This window comes from Sapajus apella, unplaced genomic scaffold (genome assembly GCF_009761245.1).
Source record: "Sapajus apella isolate SASKATOON/1434 unplaced genomic scaffold, GSC_monkey_1.0 scaffold44, whole genome shotgun sequence".
Classification (NCBI taxonomy): Eukaryota; Metazoa; Chordata; class Mammalia; order Primates; family Cebidae; genus Sapajus; species Sapajus apella.
In genome coordinates, this window is record NW_022436984.1 from 13,757,006 (window position 1) to 13,784,572 (window position 27,567).

The following is a 27,567-nucleotide window of genomic DNA, read 5'->3' on the forward strand; positions in this document are numbered from 1 at the left end:
ATTGCTTTAAAACTATTCATAATGCATTTATGATACTTTAAATAAAAATTGCATGAATACTTCTAAATATTTTTGAATTATATTTTCAAATTTGTGTTTCATTAGAAGATACCAAGAAAAAAAAAACTGCCTTTCAAAGACAATGGATAATGTTAAGATGCTGGTTTCAAAATCACTTATGGTCCCATGCAGAGAAGGGTCCAGAGGTAAGGAAGACTAAAACACAACTAAGAGAGACAAGCAGTTATTTCTACTTGCATTGGCATGCTTTTTCAGGCTGTCAACTCTCCCCACTCTGCACCTTCCACATGCCTTGTTAATGTGGGGAGAAACCAATGTGAGACTATGGCAGTCATATTTCTAGTTTAATTACAGAAACACAAACCTTACATCTCCTTAAGCCTCAATTACAAAAAAAAAAATGACAAGGCACATGCCATGTTTTCTCTGCTTCTTGTCACCAACCATCTTGCCCTATTATAAACAAGAACACTCCATGAGTATTTAGAGAATAATTATAATAAACTGCTCTCAGTCTGCCAGTTACATCTGCAGAACACAGCAGTAAGAACTTTTATGAATGTAGGTATAGTAGGGTAGGAGAAACATGAAAGAGAGTTCCTGCTTCATCAGAGCAAATATAACTGGCAGAATATATCTTTATCATAGTCACATACCATGGAAAAAACATTCCTATACATACATACATATATATATATTTTAAGACTGTAAACAGGCCAACTGGCTCATACTTGTAAGCTCAGCACTTTGGGAGGCTGAAGCAGGAGGATCCCTGAAGCCCAGGTGTCTGGGCAACATAATGAGACCCTGTCTCTACAAAACATTTTTTTTTTTAATTAGCCAAATGTGGAGGTGGGTGCCTGTCGTACCGGCTAGTTGGGATGCAGAGGTGGAAGGATTGCTTGAGCCCAGGAGATCAGGCTGCAGTCTGTTATAATCATGCCATTACACTCCAGCCTGGGCAACAGAACCAGACCCTATCTTTAAAAAAAAAAACAACCACAAGATGTAAACAGTAATATTTCTGTGCTTAGTGTAGAAGTAACTTCCTCACAGAAATACCTAACGTAGATGATGAGCTGATGGGTGCCTCAAACCACCATTGTACATGTATATCTATGTAACAAACCTGCACATTTTGCACATGTATCCCAGAACTTAAAGTATAATAATAATAAAAAAAGAAGTAACCTCCTCACTTTAATAACTAGCAAGTAAAATGCTGAGATACATCACTGAAGGCTAATCAAATAGATTCAAAGCCCTGGCTTATATAGCGTGTCTTTAGTGTATATCTCCCTCTTCAAGGAAAGTACAGTTGATGGCTTCTCTCACCCCCTTTTCACCTTTCCTGTCTCCTGACTTTAGGGAGGCTTAAGCTGCTAGGAAGACAGATTATTGTTTTTGAGTTGCATGGTTCCTCTGTGCTGCCGGATATTTTATCCTGATATGTTTGTATAAAAAGGAATAAAGGGAAATCCATCACAAAATTATTTTTACTCAGTGAATGACAAAAAAGACATGCAACTGAAGCCAAAAAAAAAAAAAAAGGTGGGGGTGCTGGTGGTGACCTAGCCCTCATTCCTGTTATGAATGGGAAACTGAAGAAAGGCTAAGAAAAGCATTTATCCATCCCTTTATCCACCCATTCATTCATTATTCATTCAAGAAAAAATTCAGTAGCTATTTGAGGATTTTAGATAATTTCTCCAATGCACATAATTTTTAAAATTAAAATCTAGGCAGATTAAAACAAAACAAAAAAAGAGACCCACCGCATTGTGCCTATATTTAAATATGTTCTAAAAAATGTCATTGTGGAAACATCTGCAGCCCACATAGACATTTTCATAGACATTTTGACAGCAAAAGAACAGTACTATCGTTTCAGGTACTTTGGAACATAAAAGGCAATGAATAGATCAGAAATCTCTCAAATGTTGTTTTTTAGTTCATTGAAGCATCAAGGAAAGAACAAGGGATTGGGAGTAAGAACATCTTAAGTTTGAGACCTAATCCAGTCTAATCCTATGTAGTCTCTTTATTTTGTGGAGCTGAACCGAGGATCAATTGAATTAACGTATACATCACCATTTGGTTCTTGCATATAGTCATTCACTCATTCAATCGACTGACTGAATCATTTACTCATTCAACAACCCTTACGATGGCCTAGGTGCAGTCTGAGGTGCTGCTAGGAATATAAGGTTGAGAAGAAACAGGCAAGACCCCCTACTCTCATGGGGTTGTCTATTAGACAGCCAGAGGCTGGTAAATATCAACACTAATAAATTCACAATGACACATTGAAGTGTGCGCTCTGAAGGAGGGATATGTTTCTACAAGACTGATCAAAGAACTACACGAAGACAGGGATGTAGGAAGGGCTTTACTGAGGAGACACTGTACCTGAGAGGAAAATGAGAGATTACTGGGAGAAGGTGTGGGGGTGAATGGGGTAGGAACGGCTTGTGCAAAAGCCTCAGAACCGGAGACAGCAGAGTGATGAGAGGAACTGAAAGAAGGTCACTGTACAAAGCTGGGCAGGAAAGAAGTGAAAGTGAAGCTGAACGTGGAGAAGGGATGTCTAGCACATAGGTAGCTATTGAGAACTTGAAATGGGACTAGTTCAAAATAAATGGGCTATAAATGTGAAATATACACTTTATTTTGAAAACTGAAAAAATGAAACCATCTCAATTTTATACATTGATTACATGTTAAAATGACATTTTGGATATATCGGGTTTAATAAAATATATTATTAGAATTAATTTCTATTTCTTTTTGTTTAAGATGACTCTTAGAAAATATAAAGGTACATACATGATTCATATTTTTCTTGGACAGTGCTGGTAGTAAGTACATGCAGAGCCTTTTACGTCTGAACAAGGGTATTTGTCCTGCACGCAATGGGAAGCATTGGCAAGCTTTATGAAGAGGGATGATGGGATCTTTCCAGCTTCTGGGTAGAAAAGAGATCAAAAGGCACCTGGAGGGGATGGAGAAAAACAAGCTGTGTACTGTATTATAACAGCTTGGTTTAGGGTCAAGAAGTAGAGATAAGAGGAGTGGAAAGATTTGAGAGCTATTTAGGAAGAAAAATATCAACAGGCTCTAGTAATGAATTGAATATGGTACTGAGAAATTCCGAAGGGCAGAAATTGTGCTGGGAAAACAAAGATCTATAGTATATGGAAATATACAATGTAACACCCTAAGTCCTATACTAGAGGCATGGATTCAGTGCAGTGGGGGTACAAAGTAAGAAGCAAGTATGTGCTTCACATAGGAGAGATAAAATACTGCTGCTGCAGCTTTTAAGGTAGGCTTCATTAAAAATCAACATCTCAACAAAAATTTGCATTCTGGTTTTAAATATCTTTTACCCAGAGTTTCATTTAAATAAACAGATACATAATGAGTATCAACTGTGCAAGAGTCTGTGGTAGGGCTGCTCTTGAGAAGGAAAAGAAAGAGAACTAACATTTCTTTAATGCCCACTAGCAAGTGCTGTAAGCTTTATGTGGTTACTTTATTTAATCATCCCAAGACCCTTACAAGGTCGTGTTACTATCCCCATTTTAGAGGTAAGTAAAATGAGGCTCAAAAGTGATTGAAGTTCCATAAAGACAGGAACCATTTTGATTTTTCCCTCCACTCTATTCCTAATGCCCAGCACACTGTCCAGCAGATGCTAGGTACTCTGGAAATAACTGGTGGAATGAATAAATAAAGGCCAAAACAGCTCACAAGAGATAGAGCCAAGTGCCAACCTTGCTTATCTAAATTTGGTATCATCAGGCTACCAGTTGTTTTTTAATATATTGGATAGCAAGTACACTTACATTAAAGCTTTTTAAAAAATTGAATTGTGCATAGTTTATATATTTATATGTGGTCAGGCTAACAGGTATTCATAAAGAGGCCTTCATCTGTGACAGGCAGTTGTCCTCTACCTTGTCGAATAACAAGAACAGTTAAGACTTCCTGAGAATGTACCGTGTGCCAGCCTGTTCCAAGCACTTTGCTTGTATTATTTATGCCTCATTCTCAGCAACCCTACAGGATAGATACTATGATTTCTCTCATTTCAGAGACTGGGAAGCTCAGGCACACAGAGGTGGAGTCACTTGCCCAAGATCATACAGCTATAAAAGCATTAAACCCAAGGAACATCATTTTAGAATCTGCATCACACTTTTTACCACTATGAGACTAAGCCCGCTACTCCATAAGACTCCAGTTCTTACAAAGCTCTTCTTAGCATTAGGGCAAGGTCTGCTTTCTTGCCATTGGTACAGCACCCTCTCCTGGGACCACACAGTGTGATGGTTTATCAGGGTATCTCCTTGTAAATCTGGGAAATCACTGATGGATAAATTGTGAGTCAGACATTTGGAGAGTCAGAGTAAAAAGAGTACAAAAACAGCTGGTCGATCTCGTGTGGATCTCATTCCATGAAAAGGACAAATTTACCCTGGGTCTCTAAATGTCCACTATAGCAGGAAGTTATCATTTGTCTACGGTGACATCAGATAGAGTAGAGAAAAGAGGTGAAGCAAGGGGCTTAGTAAGTTGAAGATTTCCCAACAGCAGAAACCATGGCAGTAGGGTGTTAACAGTGAATTCAAGAGACCCTTGTTCACAAATGGAGCTTAATAGCTAAGACACTCTCTAAGCACACTAGGCAGTAAGTGCTTGCTAGCAGTTCACATAATGAACGGGATGGTTATGACCAGCCATCCAGGCATTTGCTGTGTGTCAGTTACTTCAAGTGTTAAATTACAAGTTTCCAACTGTTATATGTAAGAGGGCTTATTGCTATGATTTGGAAGATCAGGTGGGCACATGTGGGTCTATATATGAACACCTCACTTCTTCCAAGACTTTAAAATTGTTATGCATATTAGTAGGTTTCCTGAGGGACCATGCTCCTCCACCCCCAAGGAATAGTCTTAATATTACTGGAAACTCTTCAGAACATGTCAGTATCTGGCCATATGAGATAAACGGACCTCATCTGGTGCCTCATCAAGGCAGTCTCAAGTGCAATCAAGACCTCATTATGAGGTGATCTAATCTGTAAGGTACCTACCTCCCTGCCTATAAACTAACAGCAGCACAATGCTTCTCTACTGTGTGCTGTCATCTGCAGTCACTGGGAACATGGAGGTAGACCAGATGCCCTATGAGCTAAGTGGCCACACAGAATGGGTAGGGAGGACTAACCCTGCCCAAATTTTAATATAAATGAGAAATAAATTCATTTACAAGAGATTATGGACTAAAATACATAATTTTACAATAATAATTATACTAGATAGTCAGATGTTTAAATCTTTTTTCTTTCTTTCTTTTTTTTTTTCTTGAGACAGAGTGTTTCTCTGTTTATCAGGCTAGAGTACCATGGCACAATCTGTCTGCAACCTCCGCCTCCTGGGTTCAAGTGATTCTTCTGCCTTAGCGTGCCAAATAGCTGGGATTACAGGCATGAATCACCACACCCAGCTAATCTCTGTATTTTTAGTAGAGACAGGGCTTCACCATGTTGGCCAGGCTTGTCTCAAACTCCTGGCCTCAAGAAATCCACCCGCCTCAGCCTCCCGAAGTGCTGGGATTACAGTCAGGAGCTACCGTGCTTGCCCTATGTCTTCTTATAATTACAAAGTTTAGATGTAAGAGAAAGCATTGGAAGCCATTCTGTCTAAGAGGTACTAGAAAATGGAGAAAGAAAAAAATATATAAACAGATAAATTCCAGAGAAACAAAACCAGTGCTAGCATAAGTAATGACAGCACACATTTAATTGTACTTAAAAAGGTTTACAGGTAAATAATCTCAATTTAAAGTAGAAATAACAAATGGCAGACAAATTACCAATTATCAAAATAAAGAAAGGAAGAATTTATTCCAAAATTGCAAATAATTTTTGGTAAATTTATAAGTCAAATAAAGTGTAACCTTTCCTCAATTTACATGATAGTTGCATCCTTCAAACATTTAGTATAAATTAAAATACTGTAAAAACTACATTTCTTTTATGGAAGTTAAATTCTGTGTTCTCATAATTATAAACTGAACTTGTACTTCTGTGGATTTCCTGGAACGCTCACAGTGACGTAGAACTCAAGGAAATTTTTTGTTATTTGAGACTACCCCTACAATACAGTTTATATAGCCACACTAACATTTACTTAAAGTTATTTTGTGCCACTACTAAAGTATGTGCTGTAAATGAAAGTAAGCTACACAACAGGTCCCTGAACTCACTTGTGGAGCACTTATGAAGATTAGAGATGATCAATGAGAAGTGAATTGGCACACTGTAAATGATTAAAAACAAAAGCTATCATTATTATTAAATCCCAAGCTAACCTGAAGCAATAACTCAAAAAAGCATGCCTTGCCATTATGTCAGGTTTTCCATAGTTATTTATTTATAACACAGACAATATATTTCTTAAAATATGCAGGCAAATAAGCACATCAGCGCAAAAGACTTCCTTTAAATTTATACCGCTGTGGTAGGTAATAATGACATCGCTTCGCTTAGGTTATTAATAACCAGCTGTTATCAGGACTGTGCCTACTGCTGCACATACAGTTTTGTATTTGGGCCCTGAATTGTAACATTCATTTCTTTAAGGCCGAGTGACTCTGGACAGTCACATTATTTGCCTGTTGAGTTAGGCAGGACATTTTCCAGGGGAGGTTTGTTTGTTTATTTATTTATTTAGCAGCATTTACATGTGTGCCTGTGACTTTGGGAAGAAAGAAAATGAAAGCACAATGTAAGTGGTCTAAAAAAAAGGACTAATTAGAATAACCCTGGATTTTTCTTTCACCATGCTACCTCTGTACTAATGCCACTATAGCCAGTTTTTAATCAGAAAGCTTTTATTTTCTTTCAATAGGATAATACAAACGTGCAACTGCCTGATAAGAATTTGCTCTTAGTGTAGCATGCTTTCCAGATATTTTTAAAGAAGTAGCAGATAATTAAAACAGAACATATCAGTTGATATTATTTTCTCAATGCTTAATATAAGAATTAAGTGATGGGAAGATAGAGAAACAAAACGATTTAGAAAAAAAATAGCTCTTAAGCCACGAAGTCTCAAACATTTTAAACTCACTGGAATTGTGCAGTGACTAAGAGAGGGGTAGGGGTGTGTGTGTGTGTGTGTGTGTGTGTGTGTGTAGTTAGGGCAATACACTTTATGGTCATTAAAAATGTAAATACAGTAAGCTGGAAAATATGGCAAGCAAAACAAAAAACAACTAGAAGATTTCTATGAAAACTTTAATAAAATTGAATAGCATTTTTTGTTCTCTCCCTAGGCAATTATTTTGTTCTGTTCACATGTCCACAAAATACTTTCCATTTTATTTTTCCACCCTCAGATAAACAGATTACTTTTGTTTGGCGGATGAGAAATGTACCAGCTGTTATTACTACTCTCTCCATTCATTTACCAGTATTTAATGAGAAAAAAATTTAACTCCATTTTCAGTCCTTCTTTCCCTCTGCCCATTAAAGAAGGGCCTGCCCTCCAGGAAAGCCCTTACTTGCCAGCCCATTTCTTAAGTTATTTTTATGCAGAAGGTTAGGAGAAAAGAATACGTTGATGAGGATAAGAAAGGGAAAGCGATGCAATTTTCCTTCTATTTTTTTTTTTTTTTTTTTTGAGAAATGACAGGGAACAGCTTTGGAGTGTGTGCAGATAACAGATGGGAGACAAAAAGAAGAATTTTAAGATTTGTTGCTGGGGCACATGTCTCTCTAATCAAGAAATCAAATAAAGAATTGAGTTATTTTATGGTATTATTGTATTGCACGGCACGTATTCTTCCAACCCTGATGCCTCTCAGGGACTGGCCCACACTGGCTATGTTCTCCATGAGTTATTTATGGTATTCACCATTTTTAGAGTGTATATAAATGCTTTACCTTATTTGAACCTCTGAAAACCACAGGGTAGGCAGGAAAGATATTATACCCACATTTTACATATGACTAAACAAAAAAAATAAGAAAGTGGGACAAGAATTCAGACTTTCTACCTTACAATTTGGTGGTCCTTCTATCAGCTACATATGGATGTATCATATTTTTATACTTAATTTATTGTGCATTTGCTTCAGGGCTATGTCTTTATACATCCAAACATTTAAATAACCTGTAGAAAATAAAATCAATAATTTCTGTGTTTACAATTATCTATTTAGCATTCACACATAATAGAGAAATACTTAACCGCCCATACCACTTTTCACCTAATAATCTATATTTTCTGTACTCTTAGAAATAATAGCATTGCTTAAGAATCCCTAAGGTTGGTGGTGGGGTGGGGGGCTCTGAGATCCATTTGGAAGCTCTCTTCAGAAATATTTCTTCTTATGAAGAAGGTATGGGTCAGGTTCTGTTTGGTTGATGACCTGCTTATTCCTACATTTACACAAACATGTCATTCATTTGCATTTAACTTGAGAGTCTAAAACTCGTTTATTTGGCCAGGTGCAGTGGCTGACACCTGCAAACTCAGCACTTTGGGAAACTGAAGTGGGAGGATCGTTTGAGGCCAGAAGTTCAAGACCAACCTGGACAATATGGTAAGATCTCATCGCTATTAAAATATATATTTATATATATAAATAAAAAATAGTAAGATCACGTGTGTGTGTGTGTGTCTGTGTGTGTGATGGCGCGTGTGTGTGTGTGTGATGGCGCATGCCTGTAGTCCCAGCTACTGGGGAGGCTGAGGCAGGATTGATAAAGCCCATGAGTTCAAAGCTTCAGTGAGCCATGATGGCACCACTGCACTCTAGCACAGGTGACAGAGCAAGACCCTGTCTTAAAAAAAAAATTCTTTTTAAAATTAAGAATAAAAAAGAGTCTGGAGCCAGAGAACTAGGGCTTCATTCTTCCTCTGTACATTACAAGCTACCTGAAAACTGATGATGAATACGTTTCCTTTATCTCTACATTCCCTCTGTATAAAATGAGGATAATAAGAGCACCCACTTCATAAGGGCACTGTCACATGGGCCAATGCACATGAGTACTTACAGCAACATATAGTAAGCACTCAACAATGCTACCTTTTTAACATTATTAAATTTTATTATGTTACAGTTACTAGTGCTTGCTAAAATACTGCTGACACACAGTAGTAACAAAATAAATGTTTATGGGGTACGTGTTAAATGAATCTCAGTTTTGCCAACGTGTGATCTTGGAAGAAGTTACTTCACCAGAAAAATAAGAATATAAAACCAACAATAAGGATAGCTGCCTGACAAGGCTATCGTGAGGAACAAATGGAATAATTGTCAAAAATGCTTATAAATTATAAAGTGTGAAATAAATGCTAATTATCATGTTTGTTCCCTAACTTTGTCCTCACAAATATTCTGTTCTGCAGAGGCAATTACCCTCATTTTACAGAGGAGGAACAGGCTTAAAGAGAATTATGTAACTCATTCAAGGTCATTTAGATAGTTTGGAGGAAAACACAGACCAAAATATTGGGCTCTTTTTCTCCCTTTAATTCTAATATCTTCTTTACTATCTCTGTTCCATACAGATGTACGATCGCCCTTCAATGTTATTTCTGAGTATTCTATGATCTTTTTTCCACAAATGGCATTTGAAAATGTTGATGAAAATATAGTTTATATTTTATGGATATTTTGTCATTGCCAAGAAATTAAAAAAAGAGATGGTAGCAGCAATCCCATGGTGGTAACTAACAAGTTGAATCAATCTACCATCCTCTGAACAGGATTTCATTTTTCAGTTTTAGGTTCAGTGTATTAAAAGCAAGCATCTTAAAATTGCACCTGACATTAACCTTCAGCATCTGATTTTTAAGTTGTGAAGGTGTGGTTGTCAAAAAATGAATTACTGAGGTTCTAGGTAATTTCATAGGGATTTTTCACAAAAACCAAAGAATGATAAGATCTTCCTAAAGAGCCCAATCCCCAACCTGCCAGTGTTCCACTCCCCAAAGACAAGCTTTCATTTTGCAAAGAGTTCACACTAACTCTGGCTTAAGCAGGCAGATGGCATTCTTGTTCTGCCATTTGTCTCCTAGACATCAAATACTGAGTCTATAGTTCAGAATCTGCTTCTGCCTATCTCTAGCCAACCTGGAATTCCTGACACTGGCTGAGTGGCACCTTTTAACCCACTCTACTACAAAATTCTAACAACACCTCGCTGACCTTTGCTGCACCCTCTTGCATCCATGATACCCCCATATCCCTTTTTCTGTTACTTAGTTACCTGTATTTGTTCTTCCTCTGCTCCTTTATAATAAGTACTGTAATTCTGAACTGTTTCTTCCAATAGAATCACAATGTACCAAACTAGACAGTAAGTCATTTCCTTGCTCTTTTGAAAACTGACAACCCACTCTCAAGTGAGACAAATTTACATGTGTTATCAGTGTGTGCTGCTCCACCATAATTGTTTTCCATCTCTTCTAGATGCCTCGAGACTGTTAATGACATCCGAATATGCAGGTCCAAACTGGAATCTAATACTCAAGCTGTGGTCTACCCCGTACAAAGTGTGGTGAGACAATAACATCTCAGGATCTGAATACACCGCTTCTGCTAAAATGCAGTCTAGGGTTACACTTGCTTTGTTCACAGCCACATAACACCACTGACTCACATGAAGCTTGAAGACAACAAAACTCCCCACATCTTGTTCACAAAAACTTGTAGCATGCCAGGGCTTCCCTATCCTTACTGGACACCTGGAATTTTTCAAAAACTTAAATTCAGGTCTTTATATTTTTCCCCATCGAATCTTAAACCTTTGGTTGAGTTCAAGTGTTTCGGCCTGTTAAGCATAGGTTGAATTTTTAATCTATCATTCACATTTACATATTCCTTCCAACTTTTTGTCATCTTCAGCTCTGATTAAGCAGTTATCTTGTTGCTTCTTTTAATCATTGATAAAAATGTTGAAGATACTAAGGATAAATCTCTAACACTTTTTGTAAGGACCCCTTTCTTTCACCATACACAAAAATTAACTCATACGATGGATTAACTTAAATGTAAAACCCCAAACTATAAAAACTTTGGAAGACAACCTAGGCAATACCATTCAGGACATAGGCTGGGGCAAAGATATCATGACACAGATGTCAAAAGCAATTGCAACAAAAGCAAAATTGACAACGGGGTCTAATTAAACTAAAGAGCTTCTACACAGCAAAAGAAACTATCAACAGAGTAAAGAGCCTACAGAATAGGAGAAAATTTTTGCAAACTACTATTGCATTTCTTACCACTTTCACCTTGTCATCATCTAAGCTGGTTGTTTCTAGTGTGCCTGCAACCTCAAGGTTAAGGGATATGACAACCATTAGCTGAATACATAAAGCATTAAGTTGGAAACAAGTGTCAGCACAGAATCTCTTAATTGTTAACACACATGAGCTTCAAGAATTCCACTCTTGAAGAATGTGAATAGATTTGGCATTGCTAATGTTAAGAGTTCTGTTTGTTTTCCATCCATTGTCTGGGGATGTTTCACTGTACTGCAGTCAAATCTTAGTCGTTTAAGTAACGCTTGCTGGGTTGTGGATTAGCGAGCTCTAATGCCCCGTCCACCCACTATGGCTATCAGCCATTTCAATACTTGTTAGCACCTATACTATGGAGTATGCGAGAAGCAACGTTCTGGCAAGTCAACTGGATTTTCTTTAGCAGGTCCTGTAAATGTCTTTCCAGTTAAATTGTTGAGCCCTTGACCAGAGCCAATTGAGGAATCATCTGTGGTTGAAGCTGACAGCCAATTTTGAGAGCTGAACATCATGAAAAAGAATTGCCTATGACCACTGCTGATGTAGAAAAGAAAAAGGACCAGAAAACTGCTTAAACACACTGAAGACATAACTCAAAATTTATTATTTGTTTTTGATATCTTTGTGCTATTTCTGTAAGGATAAAGATCTATCAAATAAAGACCACAGAAGATAGAGAGAAGTTGAGGTAACTGTCAAATCTTATGTGCTGCTGTTAGTCTTAGCAAACAGCAAACATAAGAGCAACATAGGGAGACATGGCCTTTTATTTTCTTAAAGTTTTTATTGTACTTTAAGTTCTATGGTACACGTGCAGAATTTGTCACATAGGTGTACACATGCCATGGTGGTTTGCTGCACCCATCAAACCATCATCTACATCAGGTATTTCTCCTAATGCTATCCCTCCTCTAGCCCCCAACCCTCTGAGAGACCCTGGTGTGTGATGTTCCTCTCCTGGTGTCTATGTGTTCTCAATGTTCAACTCCCACTAATGAGTGAGAACATGTGGTGTTTCGTTTTCTGTTCTTGTCTTAGTTTGCTGAGAAGATAGTTTCGAGCTTCATCCATGTCCCTGCAAAGGACGTGAACTCATCCTTTTTATTGCTGCATAGTATTCCATGGTGTATACATGCGCCACATTTTCTTTATCCAGTCTATCACTGATGGGCATTTGTGTTGGTTCCAAGTCTTTGTTATTGTGAATAGTGCCACAATAAACATACGTGTGCAAGTGTCTTTATAGTGGAATCATTTATAATCCTTTGGGTATACACCCAGTAATAGGACTGGTGGGTCAAATGATATTTCTAGTTTTAGATCCTTGAGGAATCACCACACTGTTTTCCACAATCGTTAAACTAATCTACACTTCCACCAACAGTGTAAAAGCGTTGCTATTTCCCCACATCCTCTCCATATCTATAGTTTCCTGACTTTTTAATGCTCGTCATTCTAACTGGTATGAGATGGTATCCCAATGTAATTTTGATTTGCATTTTTCTAATGACCAATGATGATGATCTTTTTTTTCATTCATTTGTTGGCTGTATAAATGTCTTGTTTTGAGAAGTGTCTGTTCATATCCTTCACTCGCTTTTTGATTTTTTTTTCTTGTAAATTGGTTTAAGTTCTTTGTAGATTCTGGATATTAGCCCTTTGTCAGATGGATAGATTGCATGGCGTTTTAATAGCTTTACATATATAAGTTCTAGATAATGTAGGCAACAGATTCAACACAGAATACCAGTTAAAATTAAGGAAAAAGGTCTCATTTCTGCATGCTTGTTGGTGAGTCATTCATTGTGTGGGCAGGAGTGATGACCCTTACAGAATTTCTTCTAGAACCATAACCTCAGTTGGTGAGTTCTAAGGGCTCAGGCATTTTTCTATCAAATAAACAGAAGACAGGACACCAGATCCCTAGGGAATCGACTTACATTTCCAACCTTTCTTCTAGCACCCACAGCACCTTCCCCACAACTTTTTATATAGCAAAGGGGCTCTCTGGTGCTTCTTTCCTCTTTTCTCCTTCATCTTTCCTCAAACTTGTGTGTTGGCCTCACTTTCCTAGTGTTGTTTTAAAGTGACTTTGCTCTTTCTCTTGTAATTGACAGGCTAACCTATCCTTTAATCTAACACAATGTCCTGGAAAAAACTGTATTTCCTAGATATCTTATTCTTTTTTGACTGACTTGAGCTTGTTGCCAAAAGTATGTTTAACTTGAATAATGACTTATAAAATATGTTAAATTTACAAATGACACTAATTCAATGAATATATTACAATGAAAGCAAGAAAAGCCTCTGCTGTATTCTTGAGTGTCTCATGAAACTAGTATTAACTCCAGTATTTTGCAATTTACAAAGCACTTTTATACCTGTATTCTTACTTATGATATAAGCATTACTAACACTGTATTACTACTATCATTTCCATTTTACATATAAGGAAATTGAAGGTTATTGAAGTAACTGGAAACATTGAGAAAGTAAACCCCAAAGCTCATGATGCCAAGGTCAGTGCATTTCATTTAGCATGACTTAGTGTACTAGCTGCTATTTGAAGGCACCCTAGACATTCATAGCTATAAGGACCACCTACCACCTTGGGAGACCTAAGAAGCTGTCTCTCTTACTTTCAGAAAGGTTAGCTACATGAGGGCAATAACTAGAAAGGATCTTTTCTGGCAAAATTATAACTAAGGTTCAAGGATTTCTAAGCATGATACTGGTGGTCCCTGGGCCAGCCCCTGGAATTATCCCTGTATGCATTCATTTCAGGTCTTCACATGAATGTCTGGATTTAGTACAGGCTCACATTTTCCTTTTGGTGTAGGGGTTGAGATTTTAATAAAGTAGAAGAAAATTGCTCAAGTTAAATTCCTTCACTGTTGCCTTTCAAATGTACATTACAGCTTCAGAAATAGGGTAGACTTTAAGTAAGAAAAAGAAGGGGGAGAAAAGGGTGTTAGGCAGAGGCCAGGGGCAGTCATGTTGACTCTCATGGATCTGATGGGAAAAATCAGTAGTTTCTAATTATGAACATAGGCTTTGATGTCTAGCAAAGGTTGACTACAATGTTACCAAGGCTCAGGGTCCTCATTCTTAAAACACAGAAGATAATAGTATCTTCTCCCTCTTGGGATTTTTGTGAGGACTGAATGAAGATAAAGCACAATACGCAGTCAACTTGCACATAGTGAATGCTCAATAAATCCTAGCTCTTGCTATGAGATTTTATCTGATCTTGGGAATAGGACAGAGACACACATGATTAAGGAGGGAACAAGAAAGAACAAAAGTTTAAACTGTATGTTTTTGAGATGGGATGTGCAAAATTGTCTACCAGCAGACAGGGTTGTTGATCACATTCTCTGAAAACCTGTTCTCTGGCAGGCAGATTCTGAGCCTGTGACATCACTGATTCTTGTTGCTGTGGCAGCGGCCCTGGAGCCAACAACACATTTTTACAACAGAACCAGGTCCCCATTTGCTCTCCTGGGCCAGGCACTGAGACCAAGAAGCAGGACTACATTCATACATGGAATTGGGATATAATATCCTACCCATGTCTTAATTTATAAGCACTGTTTATTCTCTTTGGAGCAAATGAAATGCTTTTCCAAGGCACAGCTGCAAAGGCCAAGTAATTTGAAAAGAAGAAAATTATGATAAGCCCCTCTTAATGCAGGAGAGATTAGATAGCTTGCTACTAGAAATCAAGTAATATTTATAATAATCACATTCAACCCCAGACTTTGCTCTATGAATCTAAACAGAAAACTTTAGTCCTACAGAATGTAAACTGATGCCACGGCTATATATGGTCACAGAAATCCTAAGGGGAAGAAAAAGAAGAGGAGAGAAAAAGAAAAAAAGAACCCACATGCTGTATCTCTTAAATTTGTGTGTGTATTCTACCACAGAGATCTGTTAACCTTGGCAAAATTTACAAATAAGAAGCATTAATCAACTTTATACATGTACACGTAACACTTTCCATTTTAAGTGGAAGCCACAAACTGCATTTCCTTTGGGAAATCTCACTGTTTTGTCATACTGAGGATTTTTCTTCATAGATAACACTTCTACGGCAAACATCAAAAACAGCTAGATTCCATATTCTATGGGCCTGACCACCCTCATGAAGGCAAGAGATATAAACTTTTCTTGTGGCTGACTTCCCCCTTTTTTTCTCCCCTCTCTACCTCTGTTGGCCTTTAGGCTAGGAAGACTGTTTCTTGAAGTGTTCAACTATTCTTGGAAATTACATTTTCCTGCATTCTTTCTATGCTGAAGACACTTCCAGACTAAGTCTAGGTTCTAGGGAATCTTGCAGAGAAGATACTTCCTCCCCCTGTAGTTAATAAGTCATCATTTATAGGATAGTATTTTGTTGTTCCACTCATGTCTCTGGTGTAACAGTGGAATGTCATTATCTCTGGCTTTGATCTTCATAGGAAGGGATAGCAAATTCCCTCACCTCGCTAGTGAATGAATGGAAGGAAAATCCCTGATGGTGTATCAAGAGAGGTGTTGTGGGAATACAAAGGAAAAAAAGAAATTCTTTCAAAATACCAACATCAGCCTTACAATCTCCATCAAAACATACCCAACCAACTCAGGGGGAAAAAATCAAACTATGTCCCTAACTATAAATTGAAGAAAGAAGTTCAGAAACATTAAAATGTTTATCATCATCAAATTATTATTTTTTGCCTTGAAACATCTCTTTAAAAGGCTGTTCTTATTAGGTCTTGTGTTGTTGTAATATTAAAAGTGGCTTATAAAAGGGTGAACATCAATTGCAAAATTAAATTTCTCTCTGGATGTGAGATTCTATCTCTTTACTAATATACAAAGCTGTCTCAAATGATTTACACCTACTTTCCACCCACAGGTCCTCTGCCAGGGTCAATCTCAGAAGCATGACTCTTCAAAAATAGATCATCACAGTTGTGATTAAATCTCCTAAGTTCAAAATTTACAGCCTATAATTTAATGCTGATATGAATAATGTCTTAAATAAAAAGTTATAGTTACCCTCCTTCCCCTTCCCCCTAAAATGACCCCAAGACTAATTTACAGTTGTGGGAGGTGGGGACTAAGATCTCTTGAGTATCTATTTTAAGCTAGGCGTTTCTCAAGTGTTTTTTACTTACATAACCCTATTTAGCCTGCTGACAAATCCAATGGAACAGTACTAAATTATCTAATTTACAGATAAGGAAATGAAGGCTGAGAGAGCTTGATTAACTTAACCAAATAGCACAGTCAGATCTGAGGCTCAGAATTCCCACTTTTTCCTTCCTACAAACAAAGAGCAGGTAAACAAAACATTCGTGTAAGGCTTCACATGGCGCGTGGCATGAGAGTACTGGATTTCACTGTATGTATCTCCACCCTCCATTCCCCCATATTTTGCCATTTGTTCTCCATATTCCCTGACAGTGCTCCTAAAACAATAGGTTTAGGTATTCTCTTTCAGGTATCTTCAAATGAGTATGCATAAAATGGACTGGAAGGCAACTTGATAGAGCAAATAAATTCATGTACTCTTGTCAAGAAATCTGAGAAGTGGTATCAGATTCCCTCCTTGCCTGATCCACAGGGCACAATGAAGTAAAGTTTGGACTTTTCCACCCTCAGGTCACCCGCAAGTCCACTGAGGACTAAAACCACACATCCATGAAAAAAAATGTTAAGTTACAGAAAGCTCTTTAGAGTCAAAAGTCATACAGCTCATGTGAAGAGGGAAGTCACTTTGTATTCAAATGAATAGGAAAACTTAAAAAAAAAAAGAAGGAATGAGGCCAGGCACAGTGGCTCATGTCTGTAATCACCACAGCACCTGGAAGGCCGAGGCAGGAGGATTCCTTGAGCTCAGGAGTTACAGACCAGCCTGGGCAATGTGGGGAGACCCTGTCTCTATATTTATATTAAAAACAAAAACAAAATTTTAAAAAAGGAAAAGATGGAACGAATGACAAGAATTTATATATGGAAAGGGCTTAAGGCTATTTAAGGGTGTGTGTGTGTATCTGGAATTAGATACTGTAAATTTTGCATAGGGCTGACTTGATTACAGCAAAGGAAATTAATCTGGCCCTGAATAGGCTTGTAAAGGAAAGAACTATGTAAAGAAGCCATTCAGTACGTTATTACCCAAATTCAGCGTGCTGGTGATAAAGTGACCCAAAGTGATGGTGGCAGAGAGAATAAGAACAATAACTTTACCCAGCCTGGCCTGATACATATAAGATTCTTCTAGAGACTGATCCCATATGGTATAATAAACCATTTCAACTGTTTTGTGAATGATCAAAGATGACATATGTTTAGGGAGTTTTTTTTTAAGAGTTGAGGCACTGAAAATGCAGACTAGCCATTTTTAAAAGTGCTCATGATTATCCTTTAAAAAGAAGCCCCTTATATTTTCATCTTCCTTATTTACCAAACCTAGCTTCATCAGTATAAACTAGAAAGGTAATTCCAGAGTAATAAATCTTCCATGGAGAGCTCTCTACCTCTGGCTGCTTGATAATGAATTTAATCAGTCGGGAGAACAGCCCTGTCATTATGGATTAATCACCAAAGACTCTGTTTTGGTAAGTTAATTGATGCTGTGTTTGCAGCTGATGGTGGTCACAAGACACACTTGATATTTCAAAGAAATTTAGAGATGGAAGGAATGCTCAATCAGTTAATTTAAAACCACAAAATACAACAAAAAACAGAAACCCTAAGAACAGCATAAATACAGATATTAGTACGTTTGGCTTTGATGAATTTGAGACAGAACTGACTCAAAATATTGATAATATTTATCTTCCTGTTGGTTTGTTTGGTTTATTTTTTAATCCAACTAGGGAATTTTAAGCCAATGGAGTCTGGAGCAGGGTGAATTTTCCTAACAAACTTATTTACAATATATTCAATTAGCAAAATGCAGCTCATTTTTAAAATAAACATTTTAATTGGATAGTTTTATTAGAAGAATTTTCTGTTTTATTTTCAACATGGTATCAAATACTATAACGTCCTCATTAAACTTCCATGTGTATGACTCCAGGATCATTATCACAGAGAGAATTAAGTAAACTTGACTAAGAGTGTTCTAGTCAATTATGCTCTTAAATGGTATTATGGATTTTAGATGAGTTAAGACCTACTCTCGAAGAAACTGAAGCAAGTGAATCATTCAACTATATCAAGTTATATGCTTAGGCTGGGTGGGGTGGCTCACACCTGTAATCCCAGCACTTTGGAAGCTCAAGGTGAACAGATCGCTTGAGGTGAGAAGTTCAAAACCAGCCCAGGCAACACAGGAAACTCTGCCTTTATTTAAAAAATACAAAAATTAGCTGGGCATGGTAGCACACACCTGTAGTCCCAACTACTCAGAGGCTGAGGTGGGAGAATTGCTTGAACTATGAGGCAGAGGCTACAGTAAGCTGAGATAGCACCACTGCACTCCAGCCTGCGTAACAGAACAAGACTCTGTCACAAAAAAAAAAAAAAAGTCATAGGTTTGTACGTTGACTTTTTCAACAGTATATTTAGAATGCTGAATAGAGGTAGACTCCCAAACATAAAATTTTCTTCCAGAATATATTTTTTTCTGACATCTTTGTCATTCTTCTTTTAAGTTTCACTGATTGCAACACAACTTCGTGATTTAACCGATAACTTGGCAGTCTAGGATTTCTGGGCCACCTTAAGCATCCAACAATGTACAATTTACATTGTACCTCAATGGTTTCTTTCTTAGGTTAGCTAATAACCTAAGCCAATTTTGCTTTTCAATATTTTGGTAAATAATCATTATCACCTGGGATAGAGACGGACACGTAGCTATGGTCCGTTTACCTACAATTTCACTATCAAATGTTCTTCTGTTCTATGAAAGCAAGTCTCAGACCAAATTCTGCTGAACTTTCCACATTTGTTTACAAACATGCACAAAACAGACACTGTAAATCTGGGGAGGTCTCACTCTGTTGTCAGTCACTCTGACATCTGCTTCATAAGACATGTTCACGCATTTCCGTCAAGTTCAAAAATAGTGAAAAGTAAAGAAGAAAAAGAATAGGGAAAGGGAAAAGGAAAAGGAACGATCACACTGCAGCAGATGCAACCAACTGACAACTGGACCAGGCAACCACACAGTCAGTTAGCCAGTGGAGGCCCTCATGAAACGGGAAACAAGGACCAATGATGCTTTGACTACGTGTACTAACTGCCTCAAAAGTGTTGAGCAGCTGGGCTAGCAGATTCTATATGTCCTTAATGCAGGAGTAGTGGAGCTTATAAAATCTCTCATGTCAACTAAATAATCTGAATCCTCTTCATTTCCAAAATGAAAACTTATTTCATATGTGTCTTGTAATAATTACCATGTCCTCTCTTAGGCAATAGGTAGAATTCTAAGATGACCCCCATGAACCATGACCAGGTATGTAATTCCCCTCTCTTGAGTGGGAACAATACACATAACTTGCTTCTAATCAATAGAATATGGCAAAGGTGAGGGGAACATGGCAAAGGTGAGGGGAACATGGCAAAGGTGAGGGGAACAATACACGTAACTTGCTTCTAATCAACAGAATACGGCAAAGGTGACTGGACTATTTTATATGGTGAAAGTGAAGAAAGTGTGCAGATGTAATTAAGATCCATAATCATTTGACTTTAAGTTAATCCAGACAGAGTTTATCCTGAGTGAGCCTGGCTTAATCAGGTAACTCAATAAAAAAGAGGATCCAGGGATTCACTGAAAGAACAAACTCAGAGATTCTCCAATTGGCTTTGAACAAGCAAGCCACCATGAAATCTACGGATTTGAGAAAGTGAATTCTGCCAAAAACCACATGAGTTTTGAAGAGGACCCCAAGCATCAGATAAGATCCCAGCCTTGGCCAATACCTTGACTGGAGGCTTGTGAGACTCTGAGCAGAGAGCCCAGTTAAACACTGCATGGTCTTCTAATTCATGGAAACTGAGATAATAAATATATGTTCTTTTAAGCCACTATGTTTCTGGTAATTTGCCATGCAGCAATAAACAGCTAATGCATATTGATTATAATAAACATATTTGAAGTGCTATAAGTCTTACTTCTGAATTGTGTGCTTCAGATGCTAACTCACAGCCCTAGGGCAGAGCTCAAAGTGCATCTACACACACATGCACCACCTGTTTTTTTCTCAAGTATTTTAAAGTGGATTTCCACACAGACATTAAAAAACTCTGGTCATAGTCTCTAGAAATGACATCATAGAGTGTGAGCGGGAGCTGGAAGCATCTGCAGATATTGCTTAGTCTTCTCCTGCCTCTCCAATCAGCTCTACTTCTACCACCTTCTCCCTATTACGGATGACAAAGTAGAGCCCTACAAAGTTTCTGTGGCTTCCTCAAGGCCATTCAGTTGCAGACTAAGACTGAAATCTTGTGTCTTATGATCGCCAATTAAAAATGTTTTTATTTCACCCTGTTGTAACTAACTCTTATTGCCTTATAATGTCTACCATGAACTCCAAATTCATTTCACAGGTTTCATAGAAAATTATCATGTGCTCTTCGGCATTCATTCCTCAAATAGTTATTAATCACCTGCTGTATGCAATGCATCATTGTTCTAGGAGCCGGTGATAAATCAGTGAACAGAACAGATGAAAATCCATGTCTTCATAGAGCTTACATTCTGGCGAAAGGGAAATAATCAACAAGCGAAATCATCGAAATGACTAGTCTATTTGATATTGATAAGTGCTGAGGGGAAAAGTAGTATGTGGAAGGACATGGGGGCTGCAATTCTCTACGCTTTCAGGAAGATCTCTGGTAGAGAAGTTCCAATCGAGTAACAGTCTGAAAACAAGAAGGTAGTGAGTTAAGTGGATATTTGAGAGAAAACCGTTCCAGGCGGAGGAAGAAGATTATGGTTATGGGTGAGTAGAAACCTTGGAGTACAAGACCCAGAAAAAGTGAAGGAGGCCCAGGTGGCTGGGGCAGAATATGTGATGAGGAGAATGGATCTGAGAGGTAACAGAAGCCCGGGTTTTGTGGAGATTTTACTCTCAATGAAGTACAAAGCTAGTGGAGGGTTTTGAGCAGAGGAGTGTCTGGGAAAATCAGCATTATTTCTCAGGAGTTTTAAACTGGAACCAAGTCAGTGTTCATACAGTTGATAGTTGTTTGTACCCTTCCTGTGGAAGAGAAAGCTGACTGTCATCTGCAGAGAAAGAGGAATGAGTCAGACACATGGAGAGAAACAGAACTGAGAAGCTGGAGAAAATTCAGCCAGGTGCCATACCCATGCTCCTGTTCCTGTTAAATTCTTCTTCTGGCCCAGCAAACTCACTTCTCTCTTTAAAATGGTCCTGCCGCTCATTTTGCTGAGGCTGAGCTCAATGCCAGCTCCTAGAGAGGGCTTCTGTGACCACATTTTCTGAAGTTGCAGTATCAAAAACTCTCTCTCCTGCCTAACTTGTCTTCATGCATTCATCATCATTTTATATTGCATCATTTATTTGCTTACTGTTTTGTTTCAAGATTGGAATGTCCACTCCATGAGGGCAGGCTCTTTGTCCACCTTTGTCACTGTTTTACCTCCAGTTTTCAGAATAGCATCTGGCTCATAATAGATGCCATTTTAATAATTTTTTAGTGAATAAATACAAATGCCTAAAATCTTTGTTATTTACTCCACTTGGAAAGCTTGTTAAAATATGAATTACTGAATCCTCTCTTGAGAATTTCTGATTCAGTTTTGAGGTGCTGCTTAATCATATGAATCTCTAAGTTTCTTGCTACGATCCATGGGCCACCCTGTTCTATACCTCACTAGTTTGTTACAATTAAGAAGTTTTAGCTAATGTAGATGACTTTAATTCATTTTTTCTTCAATCTTTCATATGATTTTGTTTTCTTCCTTTAACCATAAGATGATATTTAAATTTTGTCCTAACTAGGAGGTCTGTAAATACAGGCTTATCCACCCACTTACAAGCATGGCAAATGGTGCTTCTCGAAAGGTTCCCCCATGAACCCACTGGACACCTAACCCAATTCACCCCCTTGCCTATCCTCAGCTTCACTATATTGTGCAGCTACTTCATTGAATCTCATTCCAGACTAATGTTTCCATGGCCTTCACAATTTTGCCTTTCTTTTTTTTTTTTTTTTTTTTTGGCTTAGAATGTGTCTGTTTACTGCATCACTGTCACGTTTGGGACTCTGTGCCTTTGTGTTAGCACTGGTGCTCTAAGAGGTGTCTCTTCTTTCCCCAATTTTCCAGAGCCACATTTTCCTTTGGGTGGCATCTTCAACACTTGCCATTGAAGCCTCCTGAAGTCTTTTCAGAAATCAAAGTTCTCAGGCTAATCTCAATGTAAAACATACACTCACAGCAAAAACTTGACGGCTCACTCAAATATGTTGCCAATATGAAGACATTAGGAAAGTGCTCTAGTAGGTCTCATACTGTTAGAGATGTGAACATTAATAAAATATTTCAAGTCTGGTGTATGTCCTTGATACCACATGTCAGCAAATTTTCTGACATTGTAATTGTATCATTATGTCTAGAATGAGTATCATGCAAAATTTCACCTTACTAAATTTAGCTTGATCAGTGCTTCACAGTTTACAAAGCACTCTTTGTTGTTCTATCTTAGCAGCAATGCCAAGAGGTAAGCTGAATGAGTATCCTTGCACTCATTTTCCATATAACAAAGCTGAGGCTTGAAGAGGTGAAGGGCATGCCCCCATGTCTTACTGACAGACAGCAAGAGTCACACTCAAATATGTGCCAAGGATGCAAGGCCCTTGCCTTCATAGTCTATTTACAAAACAGCCTGGAAGAATAATAAATCAATCCTAAGAATTGCTATGAAATGCCTTTAGCATAGGCATTAATGTGCAATGGATGTATGGCCTATTCAATTTCTTCATGAATCTCTACAGTCTTCCCAAGAGCTTTCACAAGAAAAAAAGAAAAACTCATCCGTTTCATCTCATTTTTTTTTAACACCAAGAACTATGAGATAGATGCAAAATAATTTTTGATTCGTTGGTTGCAGATTGACTGAAATCATTACTAATTATTCGGCACAAGTGGGTTCTGCCATCTGCACTTGAAGAACACTTCACCATCCTAAAGCAAAATAAAGTAGCTTATGGCAACTGATGAGTGCCTTAATTATTCTATTGCTACACTTACTGGGATTTCAGTGATTAAGTTTAATAAAATTTCCTGAGCAATGAGGGTCCACACTGGATCTGAGGGATCTTTTCACAACTTCCAGAAAGGAGAAATACTTATTAACCTGGCTACAGCTAGATCTGGCCTTCCTACTAAAATGAGGGTTACCAGGTGTCCTACTTCTTCAGGGAATGTGCTACTTTCAACAAATCACCCCACATATAGGACCCAAAGTAGGGCAGTAAAAATGTCTCACTTTCTGTGACATGCCAGATTCTTCTATTTGACTCACTGATTTCCCACACCTTTCAGTGTCTGAGTTTGAAGTTTATCGTATACTGAAAAAAACTCAGAATCAGTCAATTCCCAACCTCTTCATTTCCTATACCAGAATGTGATTAAAGAAAAATTTCTACCAACCAGGCTAGCCAAATTTTCTAGATTGTATATCCATATCAACAACCTCAGCTGGTTGCTCCAGACATCAGAATCGGGGGTTGGCTGTACTCTGCAGTACCACCAACCCTACTTGAAACAGTTTACTGCATGATGAATGCTGAAATGTCACCTCTTCCAGAAAGCCTTTCCCAATCTACCACATGCTCCACCCACCCACCCACATGCTTGGCTGAAATTAACTTTTCCATGTCTCTGTCCTTCCACAACACTCTTTGTCTACTTCTTTTAAAGTAATTATAACAGGCTTCCCAGTATATGAGAGATTCCAGTGGGACAAACTTCACAGCTCCTTTCACTTCTTACATCTCTCCATGAATTTATGAGCCTTCAATTCATATCTCTAAAACAGATTTCTTTCTCTTCAATTTGGCAAAATTTTATTTATCTCTCGGAATGCAGGCCAATGTCCTTTACCTGGACCCATTCTTCCCATCTCCATAGTTAGTCAAACCTTCCTTCATGATCTCTGATAATTATGAAACGGATGCAACTGTCCTATAGAACAGATGTTTATGGTTTCTTTTAAATAAACATAGAAGTTGACTCTCCCGGTCTTAAAACTTGAGAAAGTTTCATTTGTCTTGTCTGAGTTCCTTTTTCAGGGAACTAACCATTGGGCCTCCTGGGTAGTATCAAGGAACTAAAACTTACCAGTTCACCATTTGGACCAAGAGAAGCCACACCCTTCACCCATCATGACTGCCTAACTGACCACCTGCTTCCTGTTGATCAACTCCTCTTCCTTATCCCTCCCTAATTCCTGTTTTCCTCATGTGGTTACATTTCTTCCCTGCTATATAAACCCCTGATTTTAGTCAGTCAGGAGGATGGATTTGAGATTGATCTCCTAGCCCATCAGCATCAGCACTCCATAAAGCTTTCTTCCCTGGCAATAATCATTGTCTCAGTGATTGGTTTTCTGTGCAGCAAGCAGGAGGACCTAATCAGAACCACCAGCATTTCAGTAACACACATTTCTCTATTGTAGCACTGAAATTGGAATTAGTTTAATTATTACCTTACATATCTATCACCTTCACTAGACTATGAATTCATTCAAAGAGGCCAAATTTAATGGCCTGCTGCAGAGTCTAGCATATTATAGCTCAGAAAGACATGACAGTAGAAGTTCCCCTAAGCAATCTCTACTTAATGATGACTTACTGATGAACTGAACATTCTCCATAGTACAGTGAGTACATACACCTAGTAGACTGTCCTAGGTACATACAGATGGTGGAATTGTTCAGTTGCCAAGGGTCAGTATTTTTATTTCCTAACCTGTTTACTCCACTTTTGTTACTGTAATTCTCATAATTTGATTATTATATGAACCAACAAAAGATGAGTGTTTTAAAACAGTTATTCCTATAAGAAACAAGCAGAATGCCTTGTAAATACTAATAAACACTCAGAAAAGACTAGTATTTTCATTTAACTGCCTCATTTGATGTAAGGAAGACAATTATAAAAGAATGGGAAAAATATGGGTGAACTCTGCATTTAGACTGCCTTGCAACCATATTAAAATAAACTAAAATTGAAAATTGTACATTATATGTATGCTTTAAGCAAATAAGAAAACACAAATTTACAACTGGTACATCTTTGCTTAAAGAAAAACTTTCATTGTTCTACTAAAATAGAAGCGAATAAAATACATTTATGTTTTAGTTAAAATAGAATGTCTATTTTAAAATTATTTAAATTCCTACTTTAATTGATATTTTGATTACCTACCAGGTATATAATAAGAGGGATTCTATTATAATTATTTTATGTCTTTCTTGACTGATTCCTTCATTAGTTCATCTGAATAAACACTTGATGAATACTACACTTTATTTGCTTTTATATTATTTAATACACAATTTATGTATCTTATGGCGTTTATTGTTGGCATATAAATGTGGCACATAGTGCCTGGCATATTAGGTACCCAATAATTCAGCAGTAAATGGATCTGGACCTATGATCTTTACTTTGATTTTGTTTTCTAAAAATGTGTTATCTTTTGACACATCATTATATTCAAAAAATGGTAAATTAAAGATCACAGATATGTTATAGGTAAAAAACATCAATCATGGAGCAAAGATTCATACATTTTTCACATTCTTTTTGAACTCTAGAGAGAGTTTTGTTTGTATATCTCACTTGTCACTTACTACCTTTTATATACCTAAGCAAATTTGGTATATGTTTTTTGTCCTTAGTAGAACAACAAAATAACAAATATTACATTTTAAAATTGCTCTTATCCTTCACCCTGTTTATGGGAAACACTTGGCAGCAGGAACCATCCCAAAGACACTGGTGACTGTCATTCTGTTTCACGTTTTGGTAGAGAGCATTACTCAAGTTTAGTAATAAAAATGGTAATAACAATGACCATATTTGCCATGTGACAGGTCTGTGTTAAATACTTACATAAATTATTTCTTTCTAGATTGACAACTATGATAGTACCATCCAAAGAAGTAGGTACTAACAGAGAAGAAAATTAAATCTTAGATAAAGTAATCTGCCCAAGGTCATACCAACTAAGTATTAAGTAATAATACATAACAAGTATTAAATATTAAGTAGTTGTCAATTAATCTATTTGATGGATTTCATCAATTTATTTGGCAAGACACTCTAACAAAGGTACGGATCCACAGAAGTCACAGATTGTGCTATATGAGATGCATACATATGTTAGGGAAATTATCATAATTAATAACATCTGTAAACATTATCATTAACAGAAATTTCAGAAATACAAGGTAATGCTACATCCAAGAGTCAGTCTTCAGTCATTTACAGAACTGGTAGAAGGGCATTTGGGAACCTTACAACTCACTATAAAGTAACAAACGTAAAGCACTAGCCAGGTACAGTGACTCACACCTATAATCCCAACATTTGGGAGGCTGAAATGGGAAGATCGCTTGAGGCCAGGAGTTTTAGACCAGCCAGGACAACATAGTGAGATCCCATCTCTAAAAAAAAAAAAAATTTTTTTTTTTAATAGCTAGACATAGGGAGCCTGTAGTCCCAGCTACTCAGGAGGCTGAGGCATGATCACCTGAGTTCCAGGAGCTGGAGACTGCAGCAAGCTATGAATGCGCCACTGCACTTTTGTCTGGGAGACAGAGCAAGAACCTGTCTCTAAAATAAATAAATAACATTTTTTAAAAATGTTAAGCATTATTCAACTGTTATTTATTGTATTAACTAGAAACTTTCCTGATTCACTCTATAAGTTATTGAGCATGGTCTTCTGTAGATTGCTGAACTTTGATGAAATTACAATGAGACAGTTTCAAGCAGAATAGAAACTTGAGTAATGAATCATATTGAAGGCAAAAGTCTCTATTTTTGAAAGAAAGTACGCTATACATCAACATCTTTATCATTCAAAATGAATATAGAAGACAGAACTAAATTCTTCCATAAATAAAAAATGTACTCACTTGCCCATCATTTCATCCATTGGTTTCTACAATGCTCATTTCTTCATGATATTGTAGTTGTATTTTGTCATTATCTCTGGTGGAATATTTTATATTA

General features: G+C 37.4%; 1 protein-coding gene across 23 annotated transcripts in view; it reads right to left on the bottom strand.

Moving 5' to 3' along the window:
- The window catches only part of SLC8A1 (solute carrier family 8 member A1), a 382,674-nt gene that overhangs the window by 233,585 nt on the left and 121,522 nt on the right, over positions 1 to 27,567 (bottom strand). The window lies entirely within an intron of this gene.